The sequence below is a fragment of the Cavia porcellus genome, unplaced genomic scaffold (genome assembly GCF_034190915.1).
Source record: "Cavia porcellus strain 051 isolate PalLab524CR breed Dunkin Hartley unplaced genomic scaffold, mCavPor4.1 scaffold_9, whole genome shotgun sequence".
NCBI classification, from domain to species: Eukaryota; Metazoa; Chordata; class Mammalia; order Rodentia; family Caviidae; genus Cavia; species Cavia porcellus.
The window spans coordinates 82052653-82079256 of NW_026947492.1; the positions used below are offsets into that span (position 1 = coordinate 82052653).

General features: G+C 35.2%; 1 pseudogene; it reads left to right on the plus strand.

The window, feature by feature from the left end:
- Positions 1–26604, plus strand: part of LOC100726096 (leucine zipper protein 2-like) — a 260838-nt pseudogene that overhangs the window by 186916 nt on the left and 47318 nt on the right.

Here is a 26604-nt window from a genome sequence, read left to right on the forward strand (position 1 = left end):
CTGATGCCCAAGGAGGGAGCTACTACCAGAGGAGTCCCAAGAACCCAGAACATAAGAGTCAATCTACAACACGACCAGGGGAAACTCTGGAACAACACTTGAAACACAGTGTTATAGGAAAATGACAAAATGAAAGACCAAAATGAAATCTCAGACATCCAACCCATCCCAAGAAAGCCTAGGAGCCATGTACATAGAAGAAAATACATGCCATGTACCTGAAATACCTGAAACAAGAGTAACCAAAATAAAGAAGCAGCTCCAGGAAGCTTTAAAGGAATTCAAACTAGAAATAATTAGGTAGAAGAAGAAATAATAAAAGAAATGAAGGAGATGCTGAACATATCTAAAGAAGACACAGCTAAAAAATTGGAGGAACTAAACAAAAAGATAGAATCTCTGGCTGAACAATATAAGAAACAAACAATATATAAAACAGATGCAAAGAGATATACAGGAAATCAAAAACTCCATTGAAAGTTGTTAAAACTGCCTGAATGAATGCAAAGATAGAATTTCGGACCTCGAAAACAAGATTGCAGCCAGTGAACAGGAAAGGAAAGATCTTTTGAAAAATAACAAGAAATACCAATTCAACACCTGCAAGATGATGCAAAGAAAAACAACATAAGGTTGATAGGGATAAATAAAAAAGGAGACAATACAAAGGATGTCAAGAGGATATTTAGAGAAGTAACTGCTGAAAACTTCCCAAACATGAAATTGGAAACTGATATCAGGATCAATGAGGCATATAGAACTCCAAATAGCCATAACCAAAATAAAACCACACCCAGGCATATAATAATCACCATTCCAAAAATTGAACAAAAGAATAGAATATTAAAAACTGTCAGAGAGAAAAGACAGATCACCTAGAAAGGAAAACCTATCAGAATCACAGCAGACTTCTCAACACAAACAATAAAGACAAGAAGAGCATGGAGTGAAGTATTTCAGATACTGAAGGAAAATGAATTCCAACCTAGACTGATGTACCCTGCAAAACCATCCTTCAAAATCGATGGAGAAATAAGATACTTCCATGACAAAGAACAACTGCAGAAATTAATGATCACCAAGCCAATCCTGCAAATAATACTGAAAGACAGTCTGTCTAGATACACTTAAAAGAATACCACTTAACAAACCAGAGAATTAAATAGAACAGCAAGATAAAGATGCAACAGCAGAAATATAACAGGTCACCAATAAACCAATATATAACAGTTATGACCATTAACATAAATGCTCTCAATGCATTAATTAAAAGAAACAGACTGGCAGAATGGATCAAGAAACAAAATCCAACCATATGCTGTCTACCAGAAACTCATCTAATCCAAAAGGACACTCACAGACTCAAAATCAAAGGATGGAAAACAATACTTCATGCAACAAGAACCCCCCCCCCAAAAGCGCGGGTAGCTATTCTGTTTGCAGACAATGTGAACTTCAAACCAATGATGATCAGAAGAGATAAAGCAGGTCACTACATACTGGTTACAGAAACTTCAAGAAGAAGAGATAACTACCTTAAATATATATGCACCAAATTCCAAAGCACCCAGTTATATAAAACAAGCAATATCAGAAATGAAAAACCAAATTAGTGGTAATTCTATTATAACAGGGGATTTTAACACACCATTGATACCAATGGTCAGATCATCAAGACAGAAAATAAGCAAAGAGATAAAAGAACTGAATCACACCTGTGAACAAATGGAATTGAAAGACATATACAGAGTATTCCACCCAACAGGAACAGAATACACATTCTTTTCAGCAGTACATGTGTCATTCTATAAAACAGACCATATATTAACTCACACAGCATATTTGAAGAAATGCAAAAGTGTTGAAATCATCCCCTGCAGGTTACGAGATCATAGTGCTCTGAAATTAGTAATTAATGATAAAAATACTGCAAAAATCCCACAAACAAATGGAAACTGAATAATACACACTTGAGTAATCAGTGGGTCACGGAGGAAATTAAAGAAGAAATTAAACAATACCTACAAACAAAGGAAAACACAAATACAACTTACCAGAATCTGTGGGATGCAATGAAAGCTGTCCTCAGAGAGAAATTTATTGCACTGAGTTCCCACATCAGGAAAACAGAAAAAATACAAATAAATAACTTGATGCTACACCTCAAATATCTACAAAAAGAAGAGCAAGTCAAGCCCAAAGCCAAAAGAAGGGAGGAAATTATAAAAACCAGAGCAGAAATCAATGCAATAGAGACTAAGAAAACAATACAAAGAATAAATAAATCAAACAGTTGGTTCTTTGAAAGAATAAATAAAATTGATAAGCCCCTAGCCAACCTTATTAAAAAGGGAAGAAAAAGCTCAAATTCATGCAATAAGGAGTGAAAAAGGTGAAATCACTACATACCCGATAGAAATACAGAAGATCATCAACACCTATATCAAAAACCTCTACTCTCAAAGGTTTGATAACACAGAAGAAATAGACAGATTTCTAGAAGCATATGAAGTACCAAAGCTAGGTCAAGAAGATGAAAAACTGCTGAATAATCCAATTTCTATCAATGAAATTGAAAATGTAATTAAACCATTACCTACAAAGAAGAGCCCAGGCCCAGATGGATTCACTGCAGAATACTGCAACAAATTCAAAGAGTACCTAATGCCGACACTCCTCAAAATTTTCAATGAAATTGAAAGGGAAGCAATCCTTCCCAAGTCATTCCTGGAAGCAAATATTACTCAATTACCAAAACCTGAAAAAGACCCAACTGAAAAAGAGAACTACAGACCAATCTCCCTAATGAACACAGATGCAAAAATCCTCAATAAAATATTGGCAAATAAGATGCAGCAAGTCATCAAGAAAATCATACACAATGACCAAGTGGGATTCATCCCAGGTATGCAGGATGGTTCAATATACGTAAAACAATAAATGTAATCCACCATCTCAATAGAGTCAAAAGTAGAATCACATGATCATTTCCATAGATGCAGAAAAAGCTTTTGATAATGTACAACATTCATTTATGATAAGAACCTTGCAGAAAATTCGAGTAGATGGTCTTTACCTCAACATAATAAAGGCCATCTATGACAAACCAACAGCCAGTATCATAATAAATGGCTAAAAATTGAAGGCCTTTACTTTAAAATCAAGCACAAGACAAGGATGCCCCCTATCACTGATCCTATTTAATATAGTACTGGAAATACTAGCCAGAGCAATTAGACATGAAAGAGAAATAAAGACACAAAGATAGGAAAAGAAGAAGTTAAATTATCACTACTTGCAAATGATACGATACTCTACATAGAAGACCCCAAAATTCCATTGAAAGACTCCTAGATATAAAAAATAAATTCAGCAATGTGGCTGGATATAAAATCAATACTCAAAAATCAATAGCATTCTTATACACTAACAAAAAAAATCACAGAGAGAGAAATGAGAAGCCACACCCTTCACACTAGCAACCAAAAAAAAAAAAAAAAAAAAAAAAAGAAAGAAATATTTAGGAATTACTCTCACAAAAGAAATGAAAGACCTATACAGGGAAAATTATAATACACTGAAAGAAGTAATTGAAGATGATCTCAGAAAATGGAAAGATATCCCTTGCTCATGGATAGGAATAATAAATATTGTGAAAATGGCCATTCTCCCAAAACTGTTACACAGATTCAATGCAATCATGATAAAAATACCGTCAACATACCTCATAGATCTCGAGAAATCAATCATAAAATTCATCTGGAATGAGAAGAGACCTAGAATAGCAAGGACAGTTCTAAACAGCAAAGGCAAGGCAGGAGGCATCACAATCCCTGACGAAGTTATGCTACAAAGCAACTGTAGTAAAATCAACATGGTACTGGAATCAAAACAGAGCTGAAGACCAATGGAATAGATTAGAAGGTACAACCACAACTACAAACACACTCAACCACCTTATCTTTGATAAAGGGAACAAACATGTTCACTGGAAGAATGACAGTCTCTTTAATAAATGGTGTTGGAAAAACTGTCTCTCCATATGCCGAAAACTAAAACTAGACTCATGCCTGTCACCATATACTAAAATAAAATCTAAATGGATCAAAGATCTAAATATTAAAACAGAAACACTAAATCTATTGGAAGACAAATTGAGTAAAAACCTTGAAGTCATAGAGGTAGTTAGAGAATTCATGAACAAGACTCAAACCGCAAGGGAAATACTTCCCAGAGTCAATAACTAGGATCTAATTAAAAAGTTTCTGCACATTAAAAGAAATCTCTAACATAGTGACAAGAGAACCCACAAACTGGCAAAAAATCCTAGTGAACTGCCCCTCAGACAAAGGACTTCTGTCTAAAACATACAAAGAATTAAAAAAAATAAGACCCCCAAAATTCAAAGACCCCATCCAAACATGCTTTTCTGAGATGAATAAACAATTCTCTGATGAAGAAATACAAACGGCAAATAAATATATGAAAAAATGTTCAGCATCACTAGTCATTAGAGAAATGCAAATTAAAATCACACTGAGATTTCATCTCACTCCTGAAAGAATGGCCAAGATCACGAAAACCACCAACAACAAATGCTGGGGAGGCTGTGGTGAAAAAGGAACTCTCCTGCACTGATGGTGGGAGTGTAGACTGGTGCAACCATTTTGGAAGTCAGTCTGGAGATTTCACAGAAAGCTGGGACTGAAAGCACCATTTGACCCAGCTATTCAACTTCTAGGCATATTCCCAGAAGAACTGAAAGCATCATACCACAGTGATATATGTGCACCCATGTTTATAGCAGCACAATTTGTAATAGCCAGATCTTGGAAACAACCTAAAAGTCCATCAACCGAGGAATGAATTAAAAAGTTGTGGTATTTTTATACAATGGAGTACTACCCAGCTATAAAGAATGATCACATTGAGACATATATAAATAAATGGACACAGCTCTAGACCATACTCATAAGTTAAATAAATCAAACTCACATGTATAAATACAGAATAGTTTCCCTAGTGTAAGAAACGATAAGAATACATGAAAGTTCATGGAAATCATGATTCCTAGTCACACAGGTTTGAAGCCATATAATGTTTTCACTCATTAATTGTAATGGTTTTAATCTGGGTTGTTTTATTTTATTGTCTGTGATACTACAAATAACTATTTTGAAGAAAATAAGAGCGTAATAGCTAGTGCTGATTTAATATCATCCTGTTTTGAAGCCCCATCAAGTTGTTGTCCATTTGTTTCCATTGGTTCTAACATGTTGTATCTTATTATATTTTAATGTATGCAATAGTATTAGCAAATTTTTTATAGACAATCAGATAATATAGAAATTGATGTTCGGTTTTTGCTAGCTGGTTCTAAATACCCTGCAATAATTTCATTCTCTTGAACAGTTCCACACTGTCTTGATAAGTTTGTGGCTATAGTATACAAAGTTAGACTCAAATATTTCAAGGAAAGAGTCAGTATGGTAACTACTATTAATGTCAGGTTATCTGATGGTGAAACACAATGATGCTTAAATTTTTAGGTTCTGGGCACTCTGCCCAAAGCCCAGACTGTTCGGGACCCTCCAGGCTTCTGGGTGCAGTGAAGTGGATAAGTGGGTTTGAGGCATCTACATCCACCTCCCCATCCCGGCTGTGCTTGGAGAACTGTGGAGCTTCCAACAAGTAGGCGGGCGCACGCTATCTTCAGAGCCCAGCCTATTTGGGACTCCTGCACCTCACAATCATTGTGCAGAAGGGGGGCTGGGCAGATCTGGGGCACCTGCATCCACCTCCCCATGTGTCTGGAGGACTGTGGATGTCTCAGCAAGCATGGGAGCATCGCAGGTTCCACAGTCCCCGCGGCCTGTGGTAAGTGCTCAGTGCACTCTGCCCAAAGACCAGACTGTTCGGGACTCTCCAGGTTTCCGGGTGCAGTGAAGTGGAGAAGTGGGTTTGAGGCATCTACATCTGCATCTACATCTGCCTCTCCATCCTGGCTGTGCTTGGAGAACTGTGGAGCTTCCAACAAGCAGGTGGGCACACAGTGTCCCTGAAGCCCAGCTTATCTGGAACTATGGAGTTCTAAACAGGCAGAAGAGGGCCATTGGTTCTGCAGGCACAGTGGCTTGGGGTAACAGGGTGCCAGAGTCTCAGGAGCTGTGAACATAGAAGGGGATTTCCAACAGACCCTGAGGAAGCTTTCAAATAACACTTGAAACACAGAAATATAGGAAAATGACAAAACGAAAGACCAAATTACAACCTCAAACCTCCAGCCCATCTCAAGAAACCCTAGGAGCAATGTATATATAAGAAAATATATACCATTCACCTCAAATATCGGACACAATAGCTACTGAAATTAACAAGCAAATCCAGGAAGCTTTAAAGAAATTCAAACTTGAAATAATTTCCCAGGTAAAAGAAGAAATGATAAAAGAAATGAAAGAGATTCTGAACATATCTAAAGAAAACACAGTCAAAAAATTGGAGGAACTAAACAAAAAGATAGAATCCCTAGATGAGTAATATAAGAAACAAACTGAATACATAATGCAGATGCACAGAGATATGCAGGAAATAAAAACTCCACTGAAAATTGTAAAAATCGCCTCAATGAAAGTGAAGATATAATTTCCAACCTTGAAGACAGGATTGCAACTAGTGACAGGAAAGGAAAGATCTTTTAAACATAACAAGGAATGAGGAAACAACAATTCAACAACTGCAAGACAATGCAAAGAAAAATAACATAAGAATGATAGGGATTAATGAAAAAGAAGGAGACAACGTAAAGGATATCAAGCGGATATTTAGAGAAGTAATAGCTGAAAATTTGCCAAGCATGAGATCAGAAATGGACATCAGGATCAGTGAAGCATATAGAACTCCAAACAGTCATAACCAAAATAAAACTACACCCAGACATATAATAGTCACCATCCCAGAAATCCAACACAAGAATAGATTATTAAAAGCTGTCAGAGAGAAAAGACAAATCACTTATAAAGGAAAACCTATCAGAATCACAGCAGACTTCTCAGCAAAAACAATAAAGCCAAGAAGAGCATGGAGTGAAGTATTCCAGATCATAAAGCAAAATGATTTCCAACCTAGACTGATGTATCCTACAAAACTATCATTCAAAATGGATGGTGAAATATGATACTTCCATGACAAAGAAAAGCTGAAGAACTTCATGAACACCAAACCAACCCTGCAAAAAATATTGAAAGACAGTTTAGATACACAAAGGAAAAAGCCACTAAGCAAAGCAGATAATTAAACAGAACAGAAAGATAAGGATGCAACAGCAGAGAGATAACATGTCAACAATAAACCAGCATTTAACAGTAATAACCATTAATGTAAGTGGTCTCAATGCACCATCAAAAGAAACAGACTAGCAGAATGGATCAAGAAACAAAATCCAACCATATGCAATTTACAGGAAACCCATCTAACACAGAAGGATATTCACAGACTGAAAGTCAAGGATGGAAAACAATACTTCGTGCAGCAGGAATCGAAAAAAAAAGCAGGAGTAATCATTCTGTTTGCAGACAATTTGAACTTTAAAGCAACAATTATCATAAAGGACAAAGAAGGTCACTACATACTGGTTAGGGGAAAACTCCAAGAGGAAGAGATGACTCTCTTAAATATATATGCACCAAACACCAGAGCACCCAATTATATAAAACAACTATTAATAGAAATGAAAACTCAAATTATCAGTAACACAATTGTAACAGGAGACATTAATATGCCATTGACACCAAGGGACTGATCAACCAACAGAAAATGAGCAAAGAAATAACAGAACTGAATCACACCTGTGAACAAATGGATTTGATAGACATATACACAATGTTACACCCAACAACATCAGAATACACATTCTTCTCAGCAGTACATGGATCATTCTTTAAAATAGACCATATATTAGCTCACAGAATATACTTAAACAAATGCAAAAGAGTTGAAATCATCCCTTCCATATTATCAGATCATAGCCCTCTGAAATTAGAAATTAATGATAAAAGATACTGCAAAAATCCCACAAACACAAGGAAACTGAATAACACACTCTTGAGTAATCAGTGGGTCACAGAAGAAATTAAAGAAGAATTAAACAATACCTAAAAGAAAATGAAAATGCAGATATAACTTAGTGGAATTTGTGGGATGCAATGAAAGCCGTCCTCAGAGGAAAATTTATTACTGATTTCCCACATCAGGAAAACAGAACAAATACGAATAAATAACTTGATGCTACACTTCAAACAGCTAGAAAAAGAAGAGCAAATAAGCCCAAAGCCAAAAGAATAGAGGAAACTATAAAAATCAGAGCAGAAATCAAAGCAATAGAGACTAAGAAAACAATCCAAAGAATCAACGAATCAAAGAGTTGGTTCTTTGAAAGAATAAATAAAATCGATAAGCACCTAACCAACCTTATTAAAAAGGGGGAGAAAAAGCTCAATTTCATGCAATCAGAAATGAAACAGGTGAAATCACTACAGACCCAATAGAAATACAGAAGATCATCAACACCTATTTCGAAAACCTCTACTTTCAAAAGTTTGATAACACAGAAGAAATACACAGATTCTTAGAAACATATGAAGTACGAAAGCTAGATCAAGAGGATGTAAAACTGTTGAATAACCCAATCTCTGCTAATGAAATTGAAAATGTAATTAAGTCCCTACCTACAAAGACGAGCCCAGGCCCAGATGGATTCACTGCAGAATGCTACAAGAAATACGAAGAAGACATAATGCCAACACTCCTCAAACTATTCAATGAAATTGAAAAGGAAGCAACCCTTCCTAAGTCATTCCTGGAAGCAAATATTACTCTAGTACCAAAACCTGAGAAAGACACAACTAAAAAAGAGAACTATAGACCAATCTCCGTAATGAACACAGATGCAAAAATCCTCAATAAAATATCAGCACATAGGATGCAGCAAATCATCAAGAAGATTATACACCATGACCAAGTGGGATTCATCCCAGGAATGTAAGGATGGTTCAACATACGTAAATCAATAAATGTAATCCACCATATCAATAAAGCCAAAAGTAAGAATCACATGATCATTTCTATAGATGCATAAAAAGCCTTCAGTAAGGTTCAACATTCATTCATGATAAGAACTTTACAGAAAATTGGAATAGATGGTCTTTACCTCAATATAATAAAGGCTATTTATGACAAAACAACAGCCAGCATCATACTAAATGGCCAAAAATTGAAAGCTTTTACTTTAAAGTCAGGCACAAGACAAGGATGTCCTTTATCACCACTCCTATTTAATATAGTACTGGAAGTATTAGCCAGAGCAGTTAGGCAAGAGAGATAATTAAAAGGGGTAAAAATAGGAAAAGAAGAAGTTAAATTATCACTGTTTGCAGATGACATGATACTCTACATAGAAGACTCCCTGAACTCCATTGAAAGACTCTTAAATACAGTAACTAAATTCAGTAATGTAGCTGCATACAAAATCAATACTCAGAAATCAATAGCATTCCTATACATGAACAACAAAACCACAGAGAGTGAAATAAGAGAAACCACATTCTTCACATTAGCAAGCAAATAAAATGAAATATTTAGGAATTACTCTTATGAAAGAAGTGAAAGACGTATACAGGGAAAATTATAGTACTCTGAAAAAAAAATTGAAGTGATCTCAGAAAATGGAAAGACATCCCTTGCTCATGGATAGGAAGAACAATCATTGTGAAAATGGCCATTCTCCCAAAACTGTTATACAGATTCAATGCAATCTCAATAAAAATGCCATCAACATACCTTATAGATCTAGAGAAATCACTTCTAAAATTCATCTGGAACCAGAAGAGACCTAGAATAGCAAGGATAGTTCTAAGCAGCAAAGACAAGGCAGGAGGCATCACAATCCCTGACTTGAAGTTATACTACAAAGCAACTGTAGTAAAATCAACATGGTACTCAAATCAAAACAGAGCCGAAGATCAATGGAATAGATTAGAAGATACAACCACAACTACAAACACACTCAACCACCTTATCTTTGATAAAGAAGCCAAGCAGGTTCACTGGAAGAATGACAGTCTCTTTAATAAATGGTGCTGGAAAAACTGGCTCTCCATTTGCCGAAAACTAAATCTAGACCCATGTCTATCACCGTGTACTAAATTAAAATCTAAATGGGTCAAAAATCTGAATATTAAAACAGAAACACTAAATCTATTGGAAGACAAATTGGGTAGAAAACTTGGAGACATAGGAGTAGGTAGAGAATTCATGTACAGGACTCAAACCATACGGGAAATACTTCCCAGAATCAATAACTGGGACCATTTCTTATTAAAAAGTTTCTGCATGTCAAAAGAAATCTCCAGCATAGTGAAAAGAAAACCCACAAACTGGGAAAAGATTTTAGTGAACTCTCTCTCAGACAAGGGACTCTTGTCTAAAACATATAAAGAATTAAAAAAAAAAAAACTCAGACCCCCGTAATTCAAAGATCCAATCCAAAAATGGGCATCTGAGATGAATACGCAATTCTCAGATGAAGAAATACAAATGGCAAATAAATACATGAAAAAATGTTCATCATCATTAGTCATTAGAGAAATGCAAATTAAAACCACACTGAGATACCATCTCACTCCTGAAAGAATGGCCAGGATCAAGAAAACCAACAACAACAAATGCTGGAGAGTCTGTGGGGAAAAAGGAACTCTCCTACACTGTTGGTGGGAGTGTAGATTCGTACAACCTTTGTGGAGGTCAGTCTGGAGATTTCTCAAAAAGCTGGGATTGGAAGTCCCATTTATGCCAGCTATTCCACTTCTAGGCATATTCCCAGAAGAACTGAAAGCATCATACCACAGTGATATATGTGCACCCATGTTTATAGCAGCACAATTTGTAATTGCCAGATCTTGGAAACAACCCAAGTGTCCATCAACTGAGGAATGGATAAAAAGTTGTGGTATTTCTATACAATGGAATATTACTCGGCTATAAAGAAGGATCACATTGAGATATTTATCAATAAATGGGCGCAGCTTGAGACCATACTCATAAGTGAAATAAATCAATCTCACATTTGTGAATACCGAATAGTTTCCCTAATGTAAGTAATGATTCAAATATAGAAAAATATGTGGTAATAATATTTCCCCATTATGTGGCCTTGAAGCCTTATAAAGTTTTCACTTATTAATTGGCAAGGCTTTATTCTGGGCTTCTTGATATGGAAATATTTGAAGCTATAGTATATGAAGTTTTATTCAAATATTTCAAGGAAAAAGACAGACACTATGGTAACTACTATTAAGTCGGGTTATTTGGTGGTGAAGCACAAGGTTGCTAAGACAGTCATGCTTTGACTGGTATTGTTATATTGTTATGTCCTCTTTTATCTCAATCTCTCCCTTATTCATTAAAAAATTATTTAGTTATTTATTATGGTTTTTTAACTAAGGGGAAAAATTTTAAAAATTATCAGGAAATATTATAGTAACTTTTTTTGATTTCCTATTAACTTGTTTTGAAGTCCTGTAATATTCCCACTATCTTGTTTTGATTGATTAGACTCTGTTCCGTTCTGTATGAGGAGTATCAAGTTTGAGGGTATAGGCAACTACTCTGAAGGCAATACGATTCACTAAGATGCCCATTCTGGTTTGACTATTATCTCCTTTGGAAGTCCTTATAATGTTTACAATATTTAAGTTTTATTGGTCTTGTTCTCTACTGTTTTGTTCAACTTTATAATACCTAATGAGATAGACACTCAATTCTTCTTAAGGAAGCAACAGTCATTATGGTAACCATTGTTGATAACCTTGTACTCTGTTCTTACATCACGTGCTATGTCTATCCTTGATTTTGACTGACAGCTTTGTTTTGCCATATTTGACTTTATTCTCTTTCAAAGAAAAAAAAAGTAATAAGGACTAAGGAGTGATAAAACCCAAAATAGGTAAATTTTGCTGTAAAAAAGAGCCGGGTAAAGTACTCTAAAGGATACAACAGTAAGTGTGTTTAGGGGTGTTAAATAGCTGACCATATTAATGTTTTTGGTTGGATCATTGAACACAACTGTTTGCAGTCTCACTGTTTGAATGTCCACTTTGTATGCTTTGATACTGTGACTTGAGCAACTATCTCTAAGATGATAATCTGTAATCTATTAACTGGCGATTTCTTACTGTTTTTTTGTGTGTGTGTGTGTGTGTGTGTGTGTGTGTTTCTATATTACTTGTAACCTTACACTGCTTTGTTTTGTTTTGTTTTTTCTCTCTTTGCTTTTAAATAAAATTTTAAAAAAATTCGGTTCTGACCAGTGTTGTTCTATTGATATGTTCTTTTTTTTTTATCTCAATCTCCCCCTTATTTTCTTTCCTTTCTTTCCTTTTTTTTAAGTTAATTTATTTCTTAGTATCTTTTAACTAAGGGAAAACTAAATTAAAAATAGTGCGATAGATTATAGTAACTTTTTTGTTTCCCTATTAACCTGATTTGAACCCCTGTATTGTTTTCCACATCTTGTTCTGACTGATTTTATTATATTCTGTTTTTCTTAATAGTATCAACTTTGAGGGTATAGGCAACCATTTGGAAGACAACCAGATATTCTGTGATGCCCGTTATTGTTTAACTAATATCTTCTTTCTTTCTTTCTTTCTTTTCATCTTTCTTTCTTTGGAAATCTTGTAAGCTCTGCAATGTGGGTTTTATTAGTCTTTTGTACTGTTTTGTTCAATTCTTTTATACCAGCTGATATAGGCTACTCTTTTTAGGATAACAAGAGGCATAATGGTAACCATTGTTGATCACCTAGTAATCTTTTTTTCTTTCATTATATACTATGTCCATCCTCCTAATCTAACTGACTCTGTTTTGCTTTGTCACATTGGGTTTTTCTTTGGTCCATCTTGTTTTGTTTTGTTTTGTTTTGTTTTGTTTTTTGGCTTTTCATATCTCTTTTTTTTCCTCTTCAAAGAAAAAGTTATAAAAACTGTGGGAGTAATGGAAACTAAAGTGTGTGCTTGTTAGCATAAAAAGAGAGGAAGGAAGGTGATCTAAAGGATATAACTGCAAGTGTATTTAAATGTGTAGGATAAAGAACCATATTGAGGAGTTTTCCTTGGATCATTGAACAGAACTGACTGCAATTTCACTGTATTAATGTCCACTTTGTGTGCTTTAATTTTGTAATCTGGACAGCTGTTTCTAAGATGACAATATGTGATCTATTAACTAGTGAATTCTTACTGTATATTTTTTGTCTTGAATTTCTGTATTACTTCTAGCTTTTTACTGTTTTGCTTTGTTTAGTTTTGTTTTCCTCTTTAAATAAAAAAATAAATAGAAATAAAAGTCAGGACCAAAAAAATGTCATCATAGATTCAAATCTGAATTTTTCATAGTTATTTTTGTTTACTCTTTTTTGCAACTTTTGCTCTCCCAAAATTTCCTTGCTGGCATTCCCAGATCCAGAGAGTTCCTGAATATGTAAATAACTGAAATCTTAATAAATGTCAAAAACAGTTTTGAAGCTGTCGGAGTTTTTGACACAATAAAGGAGCAGAATATAAGAAAAAGTAAAAGTTGCCTTTTATTCAAAGGATGTAGAGAGGAGCCCACAACCTACAGCAATCTGGCTTTTTATTTTGCCTTGATGTGAGGGTGTGGGGTGTATGTAACTTGTGACTGGAGGGGGTGATGACCGCAAGGAGCTGATTGGAATTCTCTTGGCTCGCCCTGGGAAAGGAAAAAGGAAGTTGTAATAGGGGAAGGAGGAGGTGACCACAAGGGTAAACATCTACACTGTGGCCTTCCACCACTGTAATGCTCTGTAATTTATTCTAGGGCAAGACTCAGAAGTGAATTTTTATTTCCATCAAAATTTTGTTTTACTTTTTTGCCTAGATATAACATTTCAAAATGGCTTTATTGGTTTTCCTCTGTTGTATATATTATAAAAAAAAAAGAAAACACATGACTAATCAAATATTTGCTCTGTTTTATAAATGTTTAATTCATTTAATCCTTACAAATAATTCTATAAGGCAAATTCTATTATTTTCATCTTTGATGAGAAAACTGATGGACGCAGAGGTCAATTATATTGTCTGATCTACTAAAACCTAATAAACAGTAAGGACTGGTTCTCAAAGCCGTTACCATCTGTTTTTGTTGGTCTTCTAAAGTGAGGACAAATATATGGAAGAGCCACGCACAACCTCACAAGCTAGCGTTTGTTACACATGTAGAAAAAAAGTGGAATTATGCACACACAGTTCTGCTTATTGATGACAGAATTTAGTTCCCTCTGTGGGATGGGATCTATGAGAATCACATATGCTTTTTGGTATACTCACAATTTCCCTATTTAGTCACTGACTTCAAATAATACCTTTGAAAAGCTAATAAATCACCGTACGATTTGGCTCTGGCCCTCCCTGTCTTCTTTTGCTTGCCTTCAGCTGAATATGACCTGTATACAGGAGTCTCACTTTTCCTCTGATCCATGAAGGTCTCAAAATTCTTACTAAAAATTGCAATCAGGGTTTACTAATGTTTCTGTTTAAGGAGTTTTGTTAATAAGCTGCATCTATACTAATAGCTTCTTCCAAGAAAGAAGCAAACTCAGAAACATCACTGACGAATGTATTACAAACGTGTCTCCATCTAGCTGTGAGACAGCAGTGCACAGCCCTCCACACCACAAGCTAGTCATCTGCTAGGATGACATCACACATAGGAAGGCCAGCAGGTTATTTCAACAAGCTCTGAGAAGAAAGTGTTTCCTTCATCCCATTGACCAAGCCATGTACAAAAACACAACCAGATCTCTGATGGCAAGAGCTGCAAGTCACATGGCCAAGGAGGTGGACAGAAAAGAAAGGAAAATGGAATTTTTGGTTTCAAGTCCTACATACAGCCTCTACACTATGGGTCCTCTGAGTATTTAATTGCTAGTAGATTAACTTTTGGAAAAAGAGAGACAGATAAATAGCTGATAGATAGATAGAAAGACAGATAGATAAATAGATAAATACATGACAGATAAATAGATTTGATAGATACCAAAAATGAGAAAGCCACATGAGGAAAACAAAAGCTTGTAAATATTTTAATACTAAGTTTATTGCCACATCATGAGATTAATACAAGTTATCCTTGGCTTCTACAATTACAAGATATCCGCAAAGTGGTGGTTATTAGATTCCAAACATCTATCAGTACAGCAAAATACTTGTTGGGTAACCTTTGTTATTGAGATTTCTGCACGTGTGTTTGAAGCTTTTTCTCTAAGAGGTGACAGTCTAGTGTGTTTTCTGCAGTATACCATAATCCTTTAGGTTCCCAAATATGTAGGCAACAACATGTGTTGAAAATATCATGTTAATTTTCTTTTCCTGAAGTGTTTATATAAGTATTTGGAGGACTCTACACATATAATATTTGCTATATAACATGTATAAATGTATTAAAGTATAATTTATAAATTAAGCACATATTGTACTCTTGCATGATATATATTACGCATTGAATTTATTTAGCTTACACATGGCTCTGTGTGTTCCTTTATATAACAAGCTCTGCTCAGTAAGAATTTCCAGCATCTCATTGATCAAGTAATGTACAAAAACACAACCAGAATCTCCTGGTGGGAAGAGCTATGGATATATTCAGATTTATTTATTATCTCTCTCTTTCAGTGTAAGATTTTGGTTTCTTTCTTATACCATCAGTGAAGAGAATAGGTTTTGCATGTACTAAAGTTTATTAATAATTTTAAATTATAGATATTATAAAATTATAATTAATAAAATGACAACATTCATAAAGCTAATTAAAATTAATATTATTTGTTATTCCTTCTCTTAAACTATACCACAACAAACTGGAAGAAATAAACAAATGTAGAGAATAAGTTTGTAGGATTTGATTTTTAATACAAATTAACTTTTAGTTCTCTGGGCCTGGTTCGGTGTCTGTAAAAGAAAACATATGAGGATTATATAAGAGGTGAATGGATGAGTGAAATAATACTGGATGACCAAGGTGGCACAAACACTGTACTGTACTGATAATGAAACTGCCGAGGATTCTTTTTTCTCACCTTAAGGTTAATTGTATGATGTGGAAAAATAGTGTCCCTTCCAGTTTAGAAAAGGCAATTGCTTTGCCCAGGATCACATTCTTAGAAAGGGAGGGATGCAGAGTTACACAAAACATCCTGCACATCTGAGGTCATCACTCTTATTTTTTTGGCTAGCACTGTTCTGGCGTTTGAAAAGGAAGGAAGATAGGACCTGACACACAGATAAATGGAACAAAAAAAGTCAAAATTAGAAATACAGTGAACACTAGTGCATGAATCTGCTTGAGTTGCCATAAGTAAGTGGCACAGACTGTGTATTTAACAGAAATTTATGTTTTCACAACTCTGAAATACTGGTGCAGCCCCAGATTTAGGAATCCACAGATTTGGTGGCCGATGCAAACTTTCTGTTTTGGTGACAGTAGCTTCTCGTGGTATCACTGCCCAGCTTCTCCACTTTATAATGAGACAAGGAGGACATGAGGAGAATCAGGTTTGTTTTGCTTCCTAGTAGACTCTATATCCTATGAGAAGCTGCAAGACACCACCTGAAAGACCTTGTTTAATCTTAATTATCCCCTCATGGCCCTGCCATTAAGCACAGATCTATTGGGCATTAGGATTTGGGAGGGGATATTTCAGTGTAGAAACACAGTTGATGACATAAATCTCTTATTTTCAAAGTATCTTTGGGAAAGGTGCTTTAAAAGGGTAAAGCATTTAGTGTACATTTACTCAGAAATACCGTTTTCTGCATATAGACCAAAGGACTCTATGACACTTTATTTTAACCTATATTGTAAGCAAAATATACAGGATATATTTTTCTGGTTTTTTATTGCTTGAATGACAGATGATTATGGAACTTACAGAAAACATTTACCTTTTGTCTTACAGGCCCAACAGCTTATGGATCTGGAGCAAAAATTAGCTATAGCCAGAAATGAATTAGAGAAAGCTGTTCTCAACAGGCTGTGTTTATTCAGGAACCATCACCCTTCAGTTTAGCAAAAAATGTGAGAGTACACTCATGGCTCCCTTTGATTTATTAATGCATTTCCACATGCAATGCATATAAGACGGTTAGCTAACTCATGAATATTTGAGGGTCTTCTTGGATTTCATATGTTCCTGGTGTTTGCTTCTACCATAAATTTACTGAAGATTCTGTGGATTCATATATTTTACCTCACTATGACATTGTTTCTTGAAAACCATGAATAAACATGCATTAGGTATCAACTGAGATGTCCAGTGTTAACTTTGAAGGAATGAGTTAGGAAAAAAGTATAAGTAGTGACTGATGTCCAATTGATATAACCGGATTCAATATGTGTTTCTGAGACTCTGCTCATTTGAATCTACTTGAAAAAAAATGGCAAAGACATTCAGTGTAGTACTGCTTATGTTTAAAAATAGAAGTAACTTAGCTGCTTGCTATTAGTACAATTAACATATATGGTTCACATATTGAACAGGTATTTTGAAATAGCAATACAAATTAATATTTATAAACAAAAAAATTTGTATCACTACTGTTATATCTACGTTATATAATGTGGAGCAAAAAATTCATAGTGATATGTATAATATTTATTGATTGTTTAACTATAAAATGTTTTTAAAATCTCTTACTGTAAAGATAGATTAAATGAAAAGATACATATCAAATTTGTAGATGGAATTTTCTTTGCTTAATGAGAGTGAAATTGTACTAGGAATGCGAACCCAAAGAATCCCCCTTTTCCAATTTGTATTATCTTCCAGTAATAATGAAGATAAACAGAAATAGTTTTTAATTCATGTAAGCATATATATATATATATAGTATATAACAGTGAATCATACATGCATGGAAATATACATTTGATATATGCAATAATATGCTTACAGTACATATTAACATATTACTTTTAAGTATGTACGTGTAATATCAGATGGATTTCATACAATCATATTATATATAGTGAAAATATATTACATATTTAAGATACTGCTTTTAAAATCTAATATTTAACTCAGACTTCTATTAACTCACATTCGTCATTTTCTTTTCCGTATGCCCCAATATTTCTCTAAATCTATTTAATCAAGGAAGTTATTCTGTCTGCTGCCAATTTTTGTGATCATAGCTTAGTATTCATTTTAGTGAGCAAATTAAATAATACATATGCATTTATAAAATTATTTTGCATTAATACATTATATGTATTCAACAATTGTGTAAAAAAATGTTGCTTTCTACTTAGAAATTTGTGCCAGGCGTTATTTTACAATAGAAGAGAGGAAGAGAACAGAATGTTTGAATGTTTATTTTTTGAGATATTCTTGTATGGTATTCGCTAACCACCTGTTACTGTTCATTGGTGTTTAAGGGTCAAACTAAAATTATACTTCTGAAAGATTGGCATCTTTCTCACTTTGGCATACCTCTTTTCTCTGAAGACCAAAACTTCACAACTAAGGTAGCAAACATAGCAGAGAGAATATCTATAAAGTCTTTGATTAAGTGTGTTATTATGAACATTTCATGAGTGTGGATGGTTGTATTTTGTTAGGTTCAGAACCCTGTGACAAAGTGAACTTTTGAATAAATAATTTAATAACAATTTGACTCCTTTGAGATGGTCACATTTACAATAATTTGTCTGTCATTGCATTTTAATGGATTATTGATTAACACTAATAGATTGTTGGTGGATACTTGATGGGCAGTGTTTTGTAAGATATTGAAAAGAATTTTATTACCAAAAAATTAGTTTTATTAGGTTATTTTACTTTAGAGAAAAAAAAAAAAAACACGTGTGTCAATGTATGCTAACCTTTGACCACATCCAACTCATATCATATAATGTATCTTTTTTTAAGAAAATTTTTCTCTTTCTGAAATTGGCAGAATCTGAAATCCAGAGGCATATATAACCCTAAAGTTCACCTAGACCACTCTTTAAACAAAGCTCTTCTCTCTCACCCTTCTCATCGTTTCTGCAGCATGATTTATGTCCTAAAAAAGATATTGAATTCCCATGATCCTGACAGGATCTGACGTGCTCTGAGTTTTTGTCATCTCTGATTATTAAAGCATTATCTTTCAGGAAATGTTTTCCCTGATATGACTTCATAAATTCTTTTAATTAGTCAAAGTTTAGCTAGTTTTGCAAGGTTTTTTGTAGGACTCCCTTATGTTAGGTACATGAGATATAGAAAATATATGAGACATAATCTTGACTCATATGTTGTCATAATTTTCTTGGGCACCAACAGCTGTGAGTTAGTTGTACACTGAGCCATGGCACATGAGAAGCACAGAGAATAAATGTGCATATTAATATGCAGAGCATATGTCTAGTCACAGCATTTATTAAATACATCATAATGTGGCCAGAATCACAGAATTCATGACTAATGTACAGTGTTTCTCTATCTCTGAGTTTTTCACTTTCCTCTTCCTCAATTCCACCTTCTGCAGACACCATGAAGGGCCGTGCACCTCGGCCACCCTGTGGACTTTGAAATAAGGAAGCTCTGTGTTGCAGATGTGTGGTTAGTTTCCCAGGCCAGTCTTCCTGGGTTCCCACCACCGCAGAGCTGTTCTGTTTAATCACTGTACTCAGAACCGTCAAACTCCTCATAAGCTCATGGGACCACTATTACCACGTTCTTTGTGAGAGTGATGACAAGGAGAATTCTGTGCATCAAAAGATGAAAGCATTAAGACACTGTTGGACACATTGAAGCTCAGTTATTACTACTGTAGGTAGATGATATCGCAGAGACCCGCTTTTTGTTTGTTTGTTTGTCTTTTGTATTTTGTTTTCTCAAGAGAGGGTCTTGCTTTGCGCAAGGTTCAGGCTAGCCTTGATCTCTCAATGTAGCCAGGCTGGCCTCAAACCTGTCAGTGTTAAGATTACAGGCAAGTACATCCACATCTGGCAACAATTTTCTCTTTAGCCTTTAGGAATTTTGTCATTGTTTTTTACCATGGACTATAAAAGCATTTAATATGGATAGAGTTCAATTTCAGCAAACCCCCTGTTGGATACATATAAGGCACATGAGCTGTAGCCAAGTCAGGTAGAATTGCCAGCTCACTTCCAGATGAATAAAAAATGCAGGTTAATGAAATTGTACTTCTCCTCTCTCCATCATCTTTATGTGAGAATTGTTATTCTCTTCAGGTCTCTAATTCCTAAGACTGTTATATCATGGCTTCAAACAGCCTTCAGGAACCCATCAGCAGCGTGAAATCTACACTCCATCTTGGTTATTCTGGCACAATTAGTGAAAAAAGTCTCGGTTTACTATCCTAATATAAACTATAACAATCTCAAGATCTAAAAATCAACCTTAAGTTTACAAATAATAAATTGTTCATTTGGCATTATTAATTAAAGCCAGCATTATTTGCTGGAATTTAAGAAAAGTTATGGCATAGGAGTCTCTTAAGTTGTCACCTAAAAATTTGCAGGGCATCTGACTCTAACCAAGTATCATCCAGGAAATGACTGAAGCTGGGAGAACTTCATAGAATACCGAGTCTAAGGAAAAACAGGTTGAAAACTGCTTTTCAAGGCAGCCATGTAACATAGTAGAAATATATAAAGTTGTAAATTACAGCCCAGTGTCATAAGAAAAAACATATTTTCTGAGAAAAAAATACTAACATGTACATGTTAAGTTACTTTATATACCTCTCACAATCCTAAATCACACATACCAACAACTTTTCATAAGCTTTCTATACTATTCAACAAATATGCTAATATTTTTATATCTGAGAAAATAATTTTCTCAGATACATAATTAAGAGTATGATATAAAAACGTCATTATTTTTCTCTGTAGCAGAATATTAAACTCTATCTTCATATTAATTTTATCATTTCATTTAACAAGAAAAATTTAAATTAGAGACTGGTAATGATGCAACAAATATACCAATCTTCAAAGGTATTGCATTTGAGATGGTGATTTCACATGGTGATGAGGACAAATTTAGGAAGATTTTAGAGACATTAGCAAAAATGTTTCTTGAGAAGCTCGGTCAGGATCTGTTTTCATGAAGACAATCCATGAGTTGAATGTGCAAGTGTTTAAACTGAACATTTAAGGTTCTGTGGGTACAAGAAACTGATCTCACAAATGTTATAAGATGGGAATAAACTTGGGACAATTGAAAAGCTATAATAAAGGACACTGAGAAATCAGCATGTTAGGTAAGGAGTTTGCAATTTGTTAGCATGTGGCAAGACAAGTGGGAAAAGTGTTTTGTGCAGCCAGGGGTAGAGAGCTAAAAACAAGATTGACCTTAGAAAAGAATACATTTTAAACTCTAGGGGAAAGTACACTAATCATAGGTTACTTCCCAATTCATTAAGGAACATCTTGTTCCTAGAAGACTTCAAAGTGATAAGCTTCGAATTTGAATGTCCCTAACACTACAAATAAAACTGCAAGTGTGTTGGGGTGTAAAACCTTTTCTGGGTCCTGCTCATCAAATTGAGGTGAGCCACATCTGAGTAGGACCAGCTACAGGCTCTAGTAAGTTAGAGGCACCTACTGGAGGTTTGGTAGAAAAATGACCATGTAAGGCACGTTGCTCACAGTAATCCAGAGTCTCTGGAGGAAAAATCTCTAATGCAATCAAGGAATTGAGCCAGAATCTAGGAGATTGCAAGGCAGGCTTGTGGTGCAAATAAAATTAACTGGAGTGGATAGGTTAAGAATAGGTTAGAAAATAAGAGCACAGTGAATATTATACCCAGGAAAGACGTGGGGCGGAGAATTCATTTTGTAATGTTAACTCTCATCTGGGTTTACGATGGCAGGGTCAGGCGACCTGCAGTACCAGAGGATTGTATTCAATGTCAGATATTTTAAAACCCAACATACGTGTGCACTCCCTTCAATTTGCATGGAGAAAGTGTCTCGCCCAAACTGTATTTACTGCAAATGATCTTTGAAAGTATTAGCTTGATGGTGTTCATTATTTTGAACATCTCAGTTCAGCTGTTATTCACAATAAGAGATGTCCTTATCACACATGTGCATCACACGGTTCCCGGACCCTGATGTTAGCCACAAGCTTTAAGATCAGCCACAACAAACTGCAGTAGACTCAACAAATGCCATTGCTCCCTGTGTGATCTGAAGATTGAAATCCATCGTTTCAAAACAGTATAAATTTTAGCACTTAGCTAGAACATGCCTGATTCTGGTGCATTATTCTTTCCACTGGTTTTGAATGAGAAATCATTTTGCATAGCTCAGTGCAATCTGCATTACTTAACTCCTAACTTCTCAGTGTCACAACCTTGGATTGTGAAGAGATATAAGAGGAGATTGCCATGATGCCACAAGAGAAAGCTCATCAGAACCATGACTGCTTTTCTGCTTGGCTTTGGAAATAAGTTTCCTTTACAACATGCGGAAGTAATATTTTCACCTAAGTTTTCTTAAGTTGTTTATTACGAATCTGTTTACCGATCCCTTCTAATGTTTCAGGAATTGTGTTAATTGTTGAAAAATTTAGAAACAAGTGTATATACATGAACACATATATCAATGTACATACATAAAATTGGTGATAAATTATATAATGGAAGCAAATATAATCATTAATAAAAATAATGGAATAAGAAAGAGGCAAGCATTGAATAATAAAGCAAATATATCAAGGGTCCATTTTTGTTTAGTAAAATTAAAATTCTTAAATGTTGTCACTGAACTTTGTTACTTCCCATTCACTAAGCAACACTCCTCTACTTAGTTTTTAAAAACTCCTTATTTCATGTTAGATAACTTGATAGAGCAAGAGTAATGAGGCAGAAATGCATGCCTGCCTTATCATCCACACAAGTACATTTTCAGTGGTTTATATCCTAATGCTTGAAAAAGTCTCCTCACTCAAATGAGAGATTTCTGAGTTGATATTGCCTCAGCAAATACTCTTATCTTAAAGGCAAACATGACCAGAAAACACAGTCTCAGGGTTCAGGAAGGCTGCAGTTGAACTGTTTAGGGAGGGCTATTTTATAAGGAAAGAGTAAAGAGTGAGTTTGCTGTACAAACTTATATTCATGGTATAGTATATGAAATTCTAGCTTGCCTAGCTAGAAAGGCAAATCATATCTTGCTGCTTCACTGATCCATGAATGCACCAAAATCATAAACTTCACGTGCTCCAATTTATCCCTTGAGCTGGGCCCCTATTATTTATCTCTTTATGCTCTTTTGTGGTCAGAAGGCAGCATACTATGTCCTAAATGGATGTTAACATGGAATTAATCAGTTCATGTCCCAATTATTCCTTGGCCATTAGTTTTCCTAAAGGTTTTGTGTGTCTCATCAGTTTAGTGGTGGGATTTTTCGAACATTTGTACTCAACCTTTTATTAAGCTTGTTAGCAGGAAATAATTTTATCAGCAGAAGGAGATGACTGATAGAACTTAAAGTTGGTTTTCTATCTTCAACCTTTCCTGGGTCCAACTCTGAAATCCTGTGAAAATTTTGACTTTCCTTTTTTTTTTTTTTTTTTTTTTGTATAGTAAATGACAATATGAATGCCAGTTTCCCAGGTTTTAAAAGCATCAAACTATTCCTTGCATATGCAAATGTGTGAATTATTGGGATATGCTCACACAAGTAGCTTTTTCTATCCTCAGTTCAGGTTAGATCCCACTACCTAAGAAGGTGCAGAGAACTGACAGTCCTGTCAGAAATGCATCTCTGGGGAAGCAAAGCAGCAATCGGGTGAACTAAGAAGTCTAGGGGCCTTGAGTACGTTATTTTGCAGCAAATTATCTGCAAAATGACTGAAATCATTGCAATTGAAATGAATAAAGATTTATCTGTGAATATTGATCTTCAAACTATATTATTAAGCACATTAGCTCTTAGAAACAGACTGGTTTTAAATTAAATGCTATGTCGGTAAAAATAACAATAATAATAATAAGGGGCTGGGGATTTAGCTCAGTGGCATAAGTGCCTGCCTTGCAAGCGTGGAGTCATGAGTTCGATCCCTGGTACTGGTAAAAAAATAATAATAATAATAATAATAATAATAATAATAAATTAAATGCTATGTCATAATAAATTTATAACTCAGACAATGGTGTTTGAAAACTGGTAAGTGTTCGCATGACAGCGAGAACAGGAAGGGAAAATAGAAGCAGAAAATGCTTAGTCTAATGGGAAATGTCAATTCCTCCCACCCTCCCGACCTCCCTCCCTACTCCTCCCTCTCTCTCTCTCTGTCTCTCTATCTGTCTGTCTGTCTGTCTGTCTGTTGGTCTCTCTTTCTCTCCCCTCACTCCAGGAGTCACAGATGAAAGCAATGAAAGAGACCGTGCAACTCTGTTTTACTTTAGTCTTCCGTGAGCAACCTCCACCTTCTAGTCTGATCACCTGGAACCCAGCTCAGCTGTCATTCCCGCCCAAGACAGTTGCTGTGAAGATTCCAGAAGCAAGGACAAAAAGCCAGGTATATTTTATTCCCATTTGGAAGGTAATGTTAGGAAATATTTTATTCCCATTTGGAAGGTAATGTTAGGAAAACTGCAGTGTTTGTAAGGACATTCTTTGAGTCCTAGATGGACTCTGCTAGGACATAAACTTCTCCGAAAGATGTAGAAAGATCTAGGAGTCAACCGGTTTGAAAAAGTCTGAGGTCTTTCAGAGGATGCTGAGTGACCATATTTTCATAGCAGCTTGGTTTTCTTAAGCAGGGTCATATAATTGTTAAAGTTATAGCAAAATGAAACAAGTAATTAAACTATAGTGTTTTGTGTTACATTCCACTATGCAACACAAGTTTGATAGTTTCTTTTTGGGTACAAATATCATCTTTACAAAACAACTTTTAAAAATTAAGTTCGTATACAAAATAAAGGGGACCACAAGATGGAGGTGGTGAAGAAACCGTTAAGATGTGGACTTGGGCCAATTCCCCACGAGGAGTGAAATCACTGGGTGCTACAAACATTTACCAATGAAAGTCGAATTTAGTGAAACCCATTAAATTCTGCCTATGACTATGGCAGCTTGGAGGCTGAGGCACAAAGATCACAAGTTCAAGCATAGACCAGGCAGCTTAGGAACTTAGAGAACCCTGTCTCAAAATTTAGGGTAAAAATGCACTGGAAATGAAGATCAGTGCAAAGCCTTGGCTTTAGTCTGTAGTGACATGCACACACACACACACACACACACACACACACACACACCACTAATAGAAAACAAAAACAAGTTCCTTTAATGATCTTATAGCAGCTACGTATTACAGTTATACACAGTGCAAGTAAAACCAAACCCAGTACAACAATAGAGTTGGCAGTCATTTAACAGCCCTAATGCCCCACAAACGTGGAATGGTTAAAAATAATGTGGTATTTTTATGCAGTGGAGTATTACTCACTATAACTAAGGAAAACTTGAAGCTTTTATACTTAAATGGAGGCAACTTGAGAGCATATGCATTAGTGACACAAATCAAACTCGCATTTGTAGATATCATATTATCTTCCTATGTAAAAAAAGGAAAAATACACTAAAAATGAATAAGATCCAAAATCTACAATTTTTATGGATTATTTTTCTCTTTCAGTTTTTTTCTGCTCTTTCTCTGAAAATCTAGTGTTTGTGTGTGTGACCAAACTCAAGTGAGAAAAGCACATGACTGTGTGATGCTCTGTGTTCACCATGAAGAATCCTAGGTTGTTTCCAGGAGGGTGATGAAATGTGCAGCTCCCCACAGGCCATGGGCCACACAGCCTGGAGCTGACCCCTGATTTTCTATGAATCAATATATCACCTGTCATTGAATTCAATAACTAGCTATTATTTCTTTTGGCTTATCAAAGAAAATGAGAGAGTGGATTTAAAGGAGACAGCCTTGGAAATGGACATATTTTCAGAAACAACAGATTCATCCAGTGCTCTAAGATGATGCTCCAGAAATGTGACTTAATGTGCTAGAGAGTGTCCTGCTTTACAGGTTAGCATGGAAAGTTTATCTCCTGCCTTGATTTCCCCATATTTTGTATCCTTTTCGTAGTAGCAGTAATTTTCTTTTTATTTATACTTGGGGTTTACTCTCTGGGCAGGCACCTCGCATATAATATCTTTCAAATCCTGAGTAATAGACCGGGGGCCAAGGGCTCTCCTCTGACTCCGTGTGCACACGGCTGCTCCTTCCCCAGTCCCATCTTGGGGATGCTCTGGGTGTTAGTATAAGAATGAGGGGCTTTTTCCCTTAATTTTCCAAGATCCCTGGGCAATCACATTTCTTATCAATTGTTATCCACCATCTTCAGTCCTTTAAAGCATAGAATGTTTGTTTGTTTGAATGTTTGTTTTTTCCAAAATCTGTAAAATACAGTTAAACAAAAAGTACAGTTGAATATAGAAAAAAGATAGAGTGGCTTCCACAAAATGCTGTCTTTATTTATTCAAGTATATTGGCAGTGGAGG